The sequence below is a fragment of the Falco naumanni genome, chromosome 2 (assembly GCF_017639655.2).
Source record: "Falco naumanni isolate bFalNau1 chromosome 2, bFalNau1.pat, whole genome shotgun sequence".
Lineage (NCBI taxonomy): Eukaryota > Metazoa > Chordata > Aves > Falconiformes > Falconidae > Falco > Falco naumanni.
Genome location: NC_054055.1, coordinates 92,220,478 through 92,233,697, shown reverse-complemented (window position 1 = coordinate 92,233,697; position 13,220 = coordinate 92,220,478). Strand labels below are relative to the sequence as shown.

Sequence of the window (13,220 nt, the reverse complement as noted above, 5' to 3'; positions counted from 1 at the left end):
CAGAAGCCACAGACATTTTAGAACAGGTTAAAATTGCTCCTTAAGTCCTGGACAGTAAGCTCCATGTTCATTATTTTTGTGTTTGCTAAAGAGAAAGCTTCCAGTTGAGATTTTCCACATTTTTCTTCATTCACTGAAAGCTGTAGCCAAACCAATTCAGCGGTTTTCCAAAACATAATTATGGGAGTGTCACCCATTGTCTGCTCAGTCTTAAAACCATTTCAGCCAATTTTTGCAGTTGACTAAGCACCAGGCAGGCCAATCTTTCCATCCTCTGGAGCAGTAGCCCTAAATCTTCATGTGGCTCATAGCCACATTTACAAATATTACACACCTGAGACTTGTGGGAAAGGGAAATCCCACAAACGGTTCATGGGCTGGACACAACAAAACTCAGCGGGGATCCTCCTCCCATTCTATGACAGCCAGGGCTAAACCTGCTTGGGTTTACAGGTTGGATCCCACATCTTCTGGCAACATCAGCTTTAAGCAATTGCTGCAGCATCACTGTTTCCACAGCCACAGATGTGGACTGACCAAACTGTCTGCACCTGCCAGGTATACCCAGCTGTCTTGGTTGCAAAGGCACACTGGAACTGCTCCAGAGTTCAACATGTTGCATGTTCCTACTCTAACATTTCTAAACCAGCCCTGTGGAAACTCTCCCAGATTTAATGAAGTACTTTTGTCTTTCAAAAAATCACAGTTCACCACTGTTCAGAAGAGATCAACTGAAATTTAGCAGCTGTGTTCTCTGAGTACTCAGTGGTACTGATGCAGGTCTAACAGTTTTAGCTTGGGGCATGGTCACTGTTCCAGGTCATCCTGCGGTGGGGATTCTCCATCCCTCATTGCTGCAGAAACTGAGTAGTTCTTTCCCTGCAAAAACTTTATCTGGGCTCTGGAAAAAAAGTGTGATAATGTATAAAGCTGGCTCATCACAATCACCTGTCTGTTCTTGCTTCTCAGTGAAGTGAGAGAGAGCAAAAAAGCTGCACATCTGGAACACCATAATATAGGGACAAGAAGGAACAGAGGGGTATGGATATAATAAAAGTAGGCAAGAGCAGGCAGAGGTAGTTCAGGAAAAAGGAAGAGGCAGCAACATGCACTAATACATTTTCACAGGGAACAATGCTAGAAAAATTGGGCAGAAGCAAATGAAATAAGCCAAATACAAGCCTCATATATGCTATGAGGTAACGTCTCTCCAGAAACAGAACTGGATCAAGGGGTCTAGAATCTTAACATTCTTGTGTTCTTGTGGTGTGAGAAAATAGCTTTAGAAACACCAAGTGGAACTGCATGTCTTAACACTATTTATCTACACAATTTGGTTGTAAAGGTATACCTGTTGTGGAGCTCATGTGGAGCTCTATGGTTAAAAAAGTCACATGCTCAAATCAGTCACTGTTGTAGCCATGTGTATAGGGGAACAGAATGCTAAATATTCATTAAAAGACAGATCTGGCAGGTTTTTTTCCAAGATGAGTATCCAAAATGCGCACAAAGACTTTAAAATACAGCCACTCTGATCTTAATTTCATCATCTACCCGGTAACAATCATAGCATGCCCTCACAATTTAGAACTTTTGAAGACAAATGCTTAGAAAGCATCTGCGCACTATAAAAGTACAGAGTGGAAAAAGTAAGAGGAAATGAGTATTTCTTTGTCTAGAAGAAGTAAACAGTAGTTTAAATAGGGGAGAGGCTCCACTGAAAAAAAAACTGAATGTGAATGGGCAGTAAAGGACTGCATGATAATACATGCATGCAAAATAGCCTTATATTTACATTTCCATGAAATCATTTGTTTCAGCTGCTACAGGGATGACAGAATAATGCAAGTTAACTTAATGAGGTGTACTTAATACTAAGAGAAGTCTTAAAAATAAGTGTTCATGATGACTGTGCTTGTTGGTATTTTTCTGTAAGTTACAATGCATAAACATTGGATGATATTTGAGAGAAAACAGACTAGCATTAAAGATCATTGCTTTTATGTTTTGGGGTTGGGTTTTTTTTTAGTTATTTTTCTGCTCTAGGCTTTTTATTTAGCTTATTTAGTCCACCTCATCTCCTGAGAGAGAGCATGGGCTAACTAAAAACGCAAGCTAAATAGCCTGCTTTCTTGCATCATGTCTGTTTTAGGTGTTTGGGGTTTTTTACCTCCTTGCATCTCAGTATTTTACTCTAATGTAATCTGTTCCTGATCTATAAATGAAGGCACTGAACAATCCTTTCATCTTTTTTCTGGTTGTTTTCGCTCATGCTCAATCTGTGCTTTTCTCCTGCATTCTCCCTACTCTTTAGCAGGGTGGCCTTCACCAGGGACACTTACCTTTAATGGACCTTCCTCGAGTTATTTAGGAGGTATTTACCAGCTCTGTTAGACTGTCACGTCTTTGTTAGTGAACAGGGCTGATTCTTGACTAGCTGATGCTTTCAAAATATCCATGGAGTGAATCCAGGGCTCCACGAAGAACCAAGATAATCAGCTAGTCATGCATGGCACGGGCAGGCACTGTGCAGGATATTATTCTTACTGCACAGCCAGCACCCCTCATTCCTGATGTGAAGGCAGGCGCCCTCCCACTTGGCTCTATCTACTCACGCAGCCTAGTAATCAGTGCATTCAACTGTTCTATCACATGGTGTGTTTTATAATGCCCTCCACCCCCTACACTACTAATCTGAAATTGCCAAAACACTTATGACCCAATTTAGATTTTGAAAAGTATTAAGAATAATTCAAGTATCCAAAGATGAAAAGCTTGTGCTTCAACTGATGGCACAGCTTAGTGAGAGCTAATAATCCTGACTAAACAACACACGACATCACATACACTCCTTTTGGGTCAGATTTTTTTATGCACTTAGGAAACACAAATCTCACTCCTACTTCTTTTTATTAACACACATGAATTTTGTATCCAATGTTTTTTTAAAAGCTCATTTGTTTTCATGAAGATGCTGTTTGTGTTACATGTTCATTAATCCCAAACAGCTGCAGGTTTGCTTTTTTCTTCTCTCCAGCTTGTGGCTCAGGCTTATGCAGCCAATCACCATGTTGGATTATCATACATTAAATAAATTTTTAGGCAATTTCTCTTGAATTTTCTCATTTACTTTATTTGCCAGAGGAGGCTTCTGTGTCACTGAGCAAAAAGGTAGAAAGATCTCTGAAATTAAAAGTTACAGATGAGATCTGGTGAAGAAACTCAGTGGTGGTACCTTCCTGTCATCCACAACTGCAGGCATGCTGTTCCTCAGCAACCTCTGAAAGCCCATATACGATGCTGGCAGCAGTTATGCCTTCATCATAAGACAGACCACCATACAAGAATACCTGAGTTACAGCTGCACAAGCTGCCTCAAGTACTAACAAATGGCAGAGCTATGAAGCACAATCAAGGCAACATGATTAAAACAATGTGGCTGCCTATGAACATTAAGAAAAGCTAGTCCAGTACCTTCCTCCACTGAGACAGCCCTGCCAACTCCTGTGCAAAGACCCTTTTCCCCCTTTGAGACAGGTGTACTCCGCCTGTTGCCAGCGGGGCTGCTGCCGTGCAAACTGACCCAGGATCAAACAACACAAAATTCTGCCGGCGACACCAGGCTCGCAGCCAGGTGTGGATCTGCTGGCTCTTCCTGCGGCTTCCCTCATGGCTCCCTGCACCTGGAAGGATCCAGGAGAGCACTGCTCGTGCTCCTGATCCCTTAACCAGTCGTCCCAAGGCCCTGGAGTGTCCCTTGGTTGCCCTCGGACTTCTTGTTGCAACTTCATCGCTGCCTACCTGAAAAACCAGCAATGGGCAATAACCTGAGGGCCGTACCGGGGCGGGCAGCTTTCTCCTCGCGTCTTTAACCCAGGCCCCAGGGAGGCAGCACCTTCCCTAAGGAGTGGGTCCGCTCTGCGTGTCGGGCCTTCTGTTCCCCTCAGGAGAGAGTCTCCTATGACAATGACCCGTCTTTTTTTCTTTATGGGAGCAGTTTTGATGCAGGGCACAGGCCAACTTAACCTCGGCAACACCACCTTCACGCCAGATGAACCATCATCCTCATTGTTGTTCAGTTCCACTCGCAGAGCCTCGTACCTGCTATGCACGGGCACCTGGGCAGGTGTGGTGGCCACAGAGGAGACAACCTGCTGCGCCGGGCAGGAGCTGGCCACCATTGCCCCTGTCCCTTGAGTCACTGTGTTCAGCCAGGCAGAGAGAGGAGAGGGAATCCTCTGTACCACGCGTCCCGTCCCGTCTGCCCGTCGGGCCTGCCTCAGGGAAGGCAGGGTGCAATTCCAATAGTCTCTCTCCCACTCCCTGACACTCCTCAGCTAACTCGCCTCCTCCCAGAGTAAGCAGAGGAGTGCCCCCCGGGGGTGCGCACTGCCGCTGTCCCCTGCCGGCCTAAGAGCAGGGCACAGCCTGCAGCCCGGGTGGCGGCGTGCCCACTGGTGCTCTGCCCGGGCACTGCGTCTGCCAGGGTGGGTGCCAGGGCTTTCTGCCGAGTGGATACCAGTGCTCACCAGCCGAGCCGGCAGGGTTCGGTGCCCACCCTGCCCTCCCTGACACCCGAAGGGCTGCACCACACCTTGTTTGCCCACCCCGGTCACTGGTGCTCCCCCCCAAGGGCTTCTTCCATACCTGTCGGGGGGCTTGGCCACCATTGCTCCTGGCCCTGCCCAGTTGTTTTGTTCCAAAATCTTGTCCCTGATGAATTCAAACGACTTTTCAGAGAACAAAGTAAAGGGAGGTAGGAGAGGCAAAATGAAAGAAGGATTGAAAAGCTCTCCTATGGCAGAAGCAACATCCATTCTAATTCCAAGCTCAGCAGATCCCAAATAAGTGATAATAAACTCAGTACACTGGATTTATTAGCAACATTCATTTTGTAATAATTATTAAGGTAAAGAATTGGACAAAACACAGTGATGAGAAAGACAGAGGTGCTGGGCAATTTTTGAGGAGGGATTTTTAAACTTTACAATAAATAAATATTACACAAAATACAATTACTAAAAATGTCAAATCTGAGCTGGAATTCTTACATAAGTCAGAAAAACATTGCAAGAGGAAAGGGCGAATGTGGGAGAAATGGCAACTACCAGAAAACCAGACTACAACTAGCTCATCAACGTGTTGCTAACAATTTTAACAATAGACACAGGTGAATTAAAAAACACCAGTCCTCTTCTTGACATGAAGAAAGAGGGAGGGAGCTATCCTTCATGTAATTATAAGTGAGACATGCAAGCTGGGAAGAAACCTGTAAGAGGGAATTATCTGGAGAAAACGGATGCAGAAGGGAACATCAAAACAACAGAAAAGAATAAAACAAAATACAAGCTCCAAACCAACGATAAGATAAGAAAGATATGGACACAGCTCCACTCTGAAACTTAGGTCTGTGGCGACTAAAAGAGCGGGGGGGGGGGGCAGGGAAAGAAATGCATACTAAAGAGACCAGACAAAAGCCATGCAAATATATTTTAACATACAGGCAAGGAAAGTTTCCATTTGGAGCACCAGATTCTTCATACTGTTACTGAATGTAAGTGAAACATAGTGAAATACATAAGTAGGGTTGACCGCATAGGATCATGCCTGTCTCCTTCCAGCAACTGCAGAGACCTTGTAGCCATTCTCTTACTCACTAAGAAAAGCCATAAAACACAGAGATCATGCTTCCTCCACTTCTGGGTGAAAGAATCCCAACATTGCTTGGTCTCTTACACACAGAGTATCCTATATTAACAGTTTTGCCTAGCAGCAAAACTACTGCTCTTGTATTAGAACAAACACTGTGCAGTTCCTTCTCCTGGTGCTCTCTATCCAGCCATATAAAAGCAGAAGCTGGTGGAGATTGAACAAAAAGCCCCAGCGTAAGCTGCCCTGTACTGTGTAGGCTTACAAATACTCCACTGACTTACAGAAGCAGCTGTACCTAGGCAGCTGACAAGACGCTAGCCCTAGCCATCTTCCCAGTGCAGGAGTACAACCGGTTGCAAGACAAGAATACAGATTTCCCTTCAGTCAAACACCACCGCTGGGTTTCTTTGGTGGTAAAAGAAATGACGACAGAGGTTGATAAAGCAGAGCTGTCAGTCCCCAGATAGCTTGATCTCCACTTTACTAGCTGATGCCACGTTCAAGACCATGAAATTAAAAGACACAAGTTCATACCCGGTAGGTGACACATCCCTCTCATGCCAAGCCGTGTCCCAGCTAGGAGCCTGACAGTGACAGATTTCCCTGCCACACAAACATGACTGAACTCTCCCTCCTGGAAATGCTTACAGCTTCACAGCCTCTCCCTCTGCTTCAAGCAGGCAGGAGTTTCATATACCCCAAAGAAAGAAGGGTTTTTATTGCACATAGAGCACTCTCTCAAACACCAGGTTTGGTTATTACAGATGGGTTTATTTCTAGCTGCTGCTGCTGCTTGTGCTCTAGGCCTGAGCTGGATGAAAGGATCACAAAGGCAACCAACGCTTTCTCAGAAAACGGAAAAGCAGCATTTCTGGTTGTGAACATATTTATAATAAAAACTCATGATATGGATTTTTTTTCGTTATTTTGCTAGGTGTCAATAGAGCATACAAGATTACTATAATTTAAATGTCAGACATGCCCATCTACATTTTCTTCCAACTACTATGCATCGTTTTACTTTTTTTTCTTTATTTTCCTTCAAGCCACTTACAGGAGAGTTACTATGTGCTATGAGACTGTTCTTAATCACTTGAATAAAAACCAGTAGCTACTCTGTTCTCTGTTCAGTTGTCATAACATTTTTTCTCTTGCCTGTGTTCAGAAGCCCGCTGGATTTTTATCTAGATAATCACTGAAGCTGGCTGCAAATGCACTTTAGATGATACTCACTGGGTACCTACTAATAGCTGAACGATTTTTGCAGCTTTACTAAAATATATAGAAACCTGAGCACATCTGAGCAAGGCTGGTAGGGACTCCCTAAATAACTATTCAGCCACTCCATGAAGTACAGCACTACCACAGCTGGCAGCACAAGGGACACAATGAAGGGTTGCAAGAGATGCAGAAACAGTTTTACAGCCAGGAAGGTATCCACTGCTTCAGCCATTTACTTTAGGAGCAAAAATGCTTCTCATCTTTTCTCCAAAGCAACCAGGCCTTCAAGGCAGCACCTGCTCCCTTGTCTCTTGCTACCTTTGGAAAGACTGACCATTTCATGGAGTGCCATGGCCCACATTCATCACTCCCCTGCCTAACCCACCTTTCAAGCTGCCCCTAGCAAAGGGGAAAGCTTTTGTTGGTAAATGAGAGGTTTTTCCTATTCGTCAAGGCCCCAAACCAAATAACAACCCACGTATTTATTTTCCGTCCTATCCATGACTGCAACTGCAGCTGTGTAAAACCTTGAAGAAACAAATCTGAAAAAGGCCAGTCTTCTCATCTGTAAATAGGACTTCTGTTTTTCTGAAGAAGCTGACTGCTGTGCAGGCTGGTCCTCTGAACACGCTGCTACTTTGTAACACCATTAAAATATGAAGCCATGGTTTAGACATCAACCCATAACTGTTCAATTTTCAGCTTTTCTGATTAAAAGTTTTTGATACAGAAACGCATCGTACAGATGTCATCATTATAACTAGGACAGAAAGCAATGCCAAGAACAAGCAGGTCCTCAGAAAGGGTGACTGCAAAGCATGTACTGTGGTATGTGTACTCTTGGAGTGCTCAGATAACAAGTTTTCTGCTCATGCCAGTAGATGTACTTGCATGCATAGTCACCATTTATGGAGACCTTCTAAAAAACTAGCCTACAAGAATTATCTTTTTAATTTAAGATTTACAGATAACTAAGCTTAAAATATACAATTGGCAAGCTAAACTTACAAAGTAAAAGTTCAGACTATTCAGAGTATTGAGATATGCCACAACACTGCAGGGTTTGAAAAAATGAAATTTTCATGGTAGGATACCACAGTTTCACAGAAATCTCCACTAGAATACATAGTTCCTTGCATGATTTTTTTTTTTAAAAAAAAGTCCCAGCAGTTGGCAGTTGTATTCATCAAATGTCTGCTTTCCTTCTGCCTTGTAAAGTTGGTTCTTATCAAGAAGAATGTTGAGCTGGTGAAATTGCATTATTCAGAAAGCAATGAAGACCTCTTACACTTGCACTGACAGCTTTCACATGTTTGCTCTGCTATGCTGGAGCCACACGTTAAATTACTACAACCTTCTTGTAAACACCTCTCTAGAGTCTTTCTATAACTGATAGCCAACCTCATAATCTGAAGAAAACCAAACCAACTTTAATGTGAACAAATGTGTCCATAGCACTTTTCAGGACATCATCCATACACACAGAGATATATGCAATATATAAAGGCTTCTGAATTTGATGATTTAAGGCCTCATAGAAAGATAAACCTGAAGGACAAGCACTCTGTTGTTCAGCTCACCCATGCAGAGCACCCGTGGGGCAGCAGTGCTGCCTGCCTCTGGGCTTGACTTCAGCACTGGGGTCAAGAGGTCCCAACTCTCACAAATGCTGAAGAAGGCCACAGGACAGGCTCTGTGATTTTTAAAACTGGTGCATGACAACACTGAGCAAAACCAATAATGTGTAGGGAAATTTCTACCTTCTTTTTTTTTTTTCCGTGTTATTGAATAACTGCCTTGATTTAAATATGGTCAGGTGTAAAAAATCTGCATTATTTTAGTAACTTTGAAATGAAATAAACTAAACCTGACCTCACACTGCATCAGGTCTTCATTAATACATCCTTGTCATTGTGGGGAAACAACATCATGTTAAAGCTGGGTGAAAAAAGCAGTTTAATAATATTCAAGAATATTTCTTTAAAATTTCTTACTATATTCAGTATCACAATGCTGAAACCAAGACATATTGTCAAAATCCAATTTTATTTTAGAAGTCAGAAAATAATCAATTTTAGAGTCTTCTCTAAATTCTCATAAATTCTCATAAAACTTGGTAAAATACCTACTAATTAAGGAAGGCATCTCTCCAGAAGCTTACATTACACCCACCCTGTGCTACCTATGACTGCTCAAAATGATCAAGATTTGTTACTTATTAAGCTCCGTTACTGGGATTGAGACCTTACAGTATAGTGCAAAATTTGTTAAAATACTTTTGAAGAAAATCATTAAGATTTAAAGCATCTGGTTAGTAATCAAGTACTCCTCAGCAAAAACACAGTTTTAAAATCTGGCATTAAGGCAGAATGAATCTCTCAACAAACACCTAATCCAAGGTGATTTAGATAAAAGAGACCGACAGACAATAAATTAAATCTTCTGAGGCAGTCCTGGAGAACACCTTTACATACACTTTCTTGCAAACACTCATAGATTATGAAATACTGAAAGAAAAGTATGAGAGGAAACCTCCCAGTCTAGCTCTTTTTGGCCCCTAACCAAGGGATTTGTCCTGCTCAGGTCCGCAGCCTATGTCCCAGAAGCCCCAAATCCTGCATGGATTTCTTCCCAGCTCTCAACTATCATACTCAAGCCATACGGAACCTTACATTTCGTAACACCTGCTGCCTCTTTTAAAGCTTTAGAAGTCAAACAGGTAAATTTCCTTTATCCATAGGCTCCAGGGGTCTACCGAGAATTTACTATGTCAACACTGTATGGAAGGAAATGGAAGAGACTGTCAGAAATTAGACAGTATTTCAGCTGTGGTTACGCTACCCTTTCCCAACCGTGGTTTTTACTGGAAGGCACAACAAAAAAGATACCTCTCCAGAAGACACAGTCTGTTCCAAGAATTGGCCCAATTTACTGGGCCCTGCAAAAAAGAAACTGGTTGAGAATAATGAACAACCTGCAATACTCAGGATGTTAGAGCAGAGGATCTAGCAGACCAGATATATTTTGTCTGTTAAATCTGTTTCAGGCTAGATCTAACCTTTTGACTTCACACTCTGTGACTAAATGGTTTAATCAGTAATGAAGCTGAAATGCTTTGATGAAATATTTGTACAAACAGGAATAATCATGTTGCTCATTGAACAAAACAATCTCTTCTGGGGATTCAGTTCACTTGCAATGTTCAGTCAGCAGAATATCATGGAGAAATAAATACGTTCCACGTCATAAAACTCTAGCACTCTAATACTCAAAACTAAATTAGCTAACACAAACATGAAAGGTGGTGCTAGGAACAGGCATAATTTATGCTTCTGATAAACCAAGATATAATATTTACATGATTTTTTTTTATTTAGAAAAATTATAAAAACATCAAACAAACCATTTGAAGGATTATTTAATGCTATTACAAGTTAGATCACAGACATCTTAAGACCAGGGTCCTAATTACAATTGGTAATTACTTGATACTATATGTGTATTTTTACTTTTCCTTTAAATAGTTCTCCTGACCCTGAAAAGGGTATACCATCATATAATACCATCAAACCAGCAGGTGAACCCAACATTCAGGATAAAAGGAAGGATGAAGCTAAGCAGTGAGTCTAAAGCCCACACTGTGAGCAATAATCACAGTTTTCCAGATGCCTCAGCATTTCAGACATATCTTTTGTAAGCACTGGGCACAAAAAAATTCTTTCCTTTTTTATCTTAAAATATGTCAACTTTTTAGATTATTCTGGCTGTCTTAAACGTACTTACAAATAAACTCAACTCTTTTCAAATGATGTAATTGTTGAAGCATTGCATGCATGGGGGATCCTACCACTTCACCTACATAACTTGGCATGAACTTCCATTTATCAAAATTCAAATTTGGGATTTCCCAGGAACAAAAGAATCCCTTCCTCTGAAGGCACTGCTTTAGCACTGCAATCAGGGATAACAACACGAGGAAAAGAGAACTTCGGTGCATACTTTAAAAGTATTATAAATATACTGACAGGAAGAATATTCAAGTGCTGACTGCTCCCTTTTCCCCTGTACTGATCTTAGGCTTCACAGTTTATTTAAGCATTCAGCACAAACAGTAGTGTTTCAGTAACGTTTCTAAAGATACCAGTGAAATGCAAGCTGCACCTGGTACCTTATTAAACATAGTCAGGCTTTATCTCTACACAGACCTTACTTAATGCCCCATTGCTAATCGCAGCAGCTGAGTAATGCTGCAAGATACAAGTGTTAACATACTATAAACAGAAGTCTTGGCCAAGGATAAGGTTCAGGCAAGAAGAAAAACTAGAGGACAATTACTCACAGTCTGTTTTCCCTATAACTTACTGAGTGTATCAAATAATTTTAGAAAATGAACATATTTATTTATTTGATCATCAGCGTCCCCACAAGTTTTATATAACTGCTTTGTATCACTCATATGAGGAAACACTCATGCTTCTATGCAATGACACAAGTTTTAACCCATGCACTTGCCACACACATTAGAAGCATGTCAAAAAGTTCTCTCATTCTGCAGGACTTACTCTTGTCTACCATCCCACATGGCACTGTGGCTTCAAACCCAGCAAAAATCCAAACCTTCCCATTCCCCTTAGGTGAAAACCTTCAAAGGAACATTTCAGGTCAGGTCAAAATGACCCTACCGCTAAATCAGGCTCTCGGCAATCCTGCTCCTCCTGTCACCCTTTCCTGCTCACACGGCCTTGCGCATCCTGTGGCCAATGTTGCCAGAAGCAACGCAAAAGGGCAGGAGCAGAACTGTCCCTTTCAGCAGCCACCTACCATCAGCCACGTAAAACTGTACCCTTGGCACGATCACTTCGCAAAACAGTTTCTTGTATGAAATCAGCAACTTTGGTATGAGCAGGTTTCTCAATTAGCTAAGGAGGTGGGATGTCTTGGGGGAAAAACTGGTGCTAAGCACAGCGTAGGGGTCAAGGAACACAGAAAGCAAATTAGGTACGGCTATTAGATCTGGCCAAAGACGTGTTGAATAATTCATGGTTATCGCAGGAGAGAAAAGGGCATGCACCAAGACAATTTATGGTACCGTTCTCTCTAAGGGAAATACCTATTTATTTCCAAAGGCAAGCAGTAAGTGCCTTTATTGCTTACATGCTACTCTTTAAACACAAAACATCATAAAAGCTTTCTTAAAGCTGTCACAAAAGCTTTCTTAAAACTAGACATTATTTGATCCTTTCAGTTTCTGTTTGTGAGATTGTTGCAGAAGTTACAAATGCTCAAAATATCTTGTATTAAAACCCCAAACAGTGGCATCTGCATGACCAAATATTTAGTGTCAACAAAAATTCACTGCGTTGCTCTGACAGAAAGCTATTTTTATATTTTATTAAACCAGATTGTATTTTCCCCTGCATAACTTAATTTTTTTGTATTGTTGGATTAGTAAATTCATTTCTAAAAATGAAATAAAAGCTTTTAGCTGTCAATCAAGGAAAAACAAAATTACCTGAATGACTACCATGTAATAAGATTAACTTCTTCCCTTCTTTCAAAAGAGACAACCTTAAGCTACCATACTTCTGCTTTGCAAATTTCTGTTTTCTTGACCAATTAGCTTTGTTTTTAATGACCTCAAATATTATCACTCTTTTGGTTTTTTACCCATAGAGGGGAAAATACTGAAAATTTCATCTTAATATGGAAAAATGACTGATACTATGTACCTATTTGCTCATACTGAAAGAAAAACTGAAAGTCTTCTAATTCCTCCACCTACTTCTATAACCAACGGTTCTACAATATGTGTGTCCTGTTTGCAATTAAAAGCACACGGAAAAAATCAGCAATGATAAAAGCCCCATAGAAACAAATGCAGGCAACACACAGGTTTCTACCCTAGTGACACCACAACCTAGCAAAATGTTCAATTAAGTATCAACTAGTATCCTCCTCTATCACACCATCCAGACCCTGCTCCTTCCCCTGCTCATGGCCTCAACTCACTGGCAAGATTGTTGTACATAGCACTTACTAATTTCATCCCTTTAGGAGCCTCCTGCATCCATTAGAGCAGCTGTTTTCCTTCACAGTCCTACCCAGCTGAGTTCGACTTGGCAATTGCTCAGCTAAAGAAAGTGCTCTGGACAATTACCTCCTGCACCAGGATGAGCATTCAAAGATGGTTGTAAGAGAGAAAACCAAGAGAATTGTTTTGGCAAAAGGGCCATCGTCGGGTAACTGTCTATAAATACAATAAGGGTGAAATGAAGTGCCTGATGACAACCCTAAGAATTGGAAAAATTATTAAGTGCTCCACATAAGGACAGATCCCATATTCTAAC

The 13,220-nt window shown here is 41.5% G+C and overlaps 1 protein-coding gene across 6 annotated transcripts in view; it reads right to left on the bottom strand.

The window, feature by feature from the left end:
- SH3KBP1 (SH3 domain containing kinase binding protein 1) overlaps positions 1 to 13,220 on the bottom strand; it is a 234,075-nt gene that overhangs the window by 37,085 nt on the left and 183,770 nt on the right. The window lies entirely within an intron of this gene.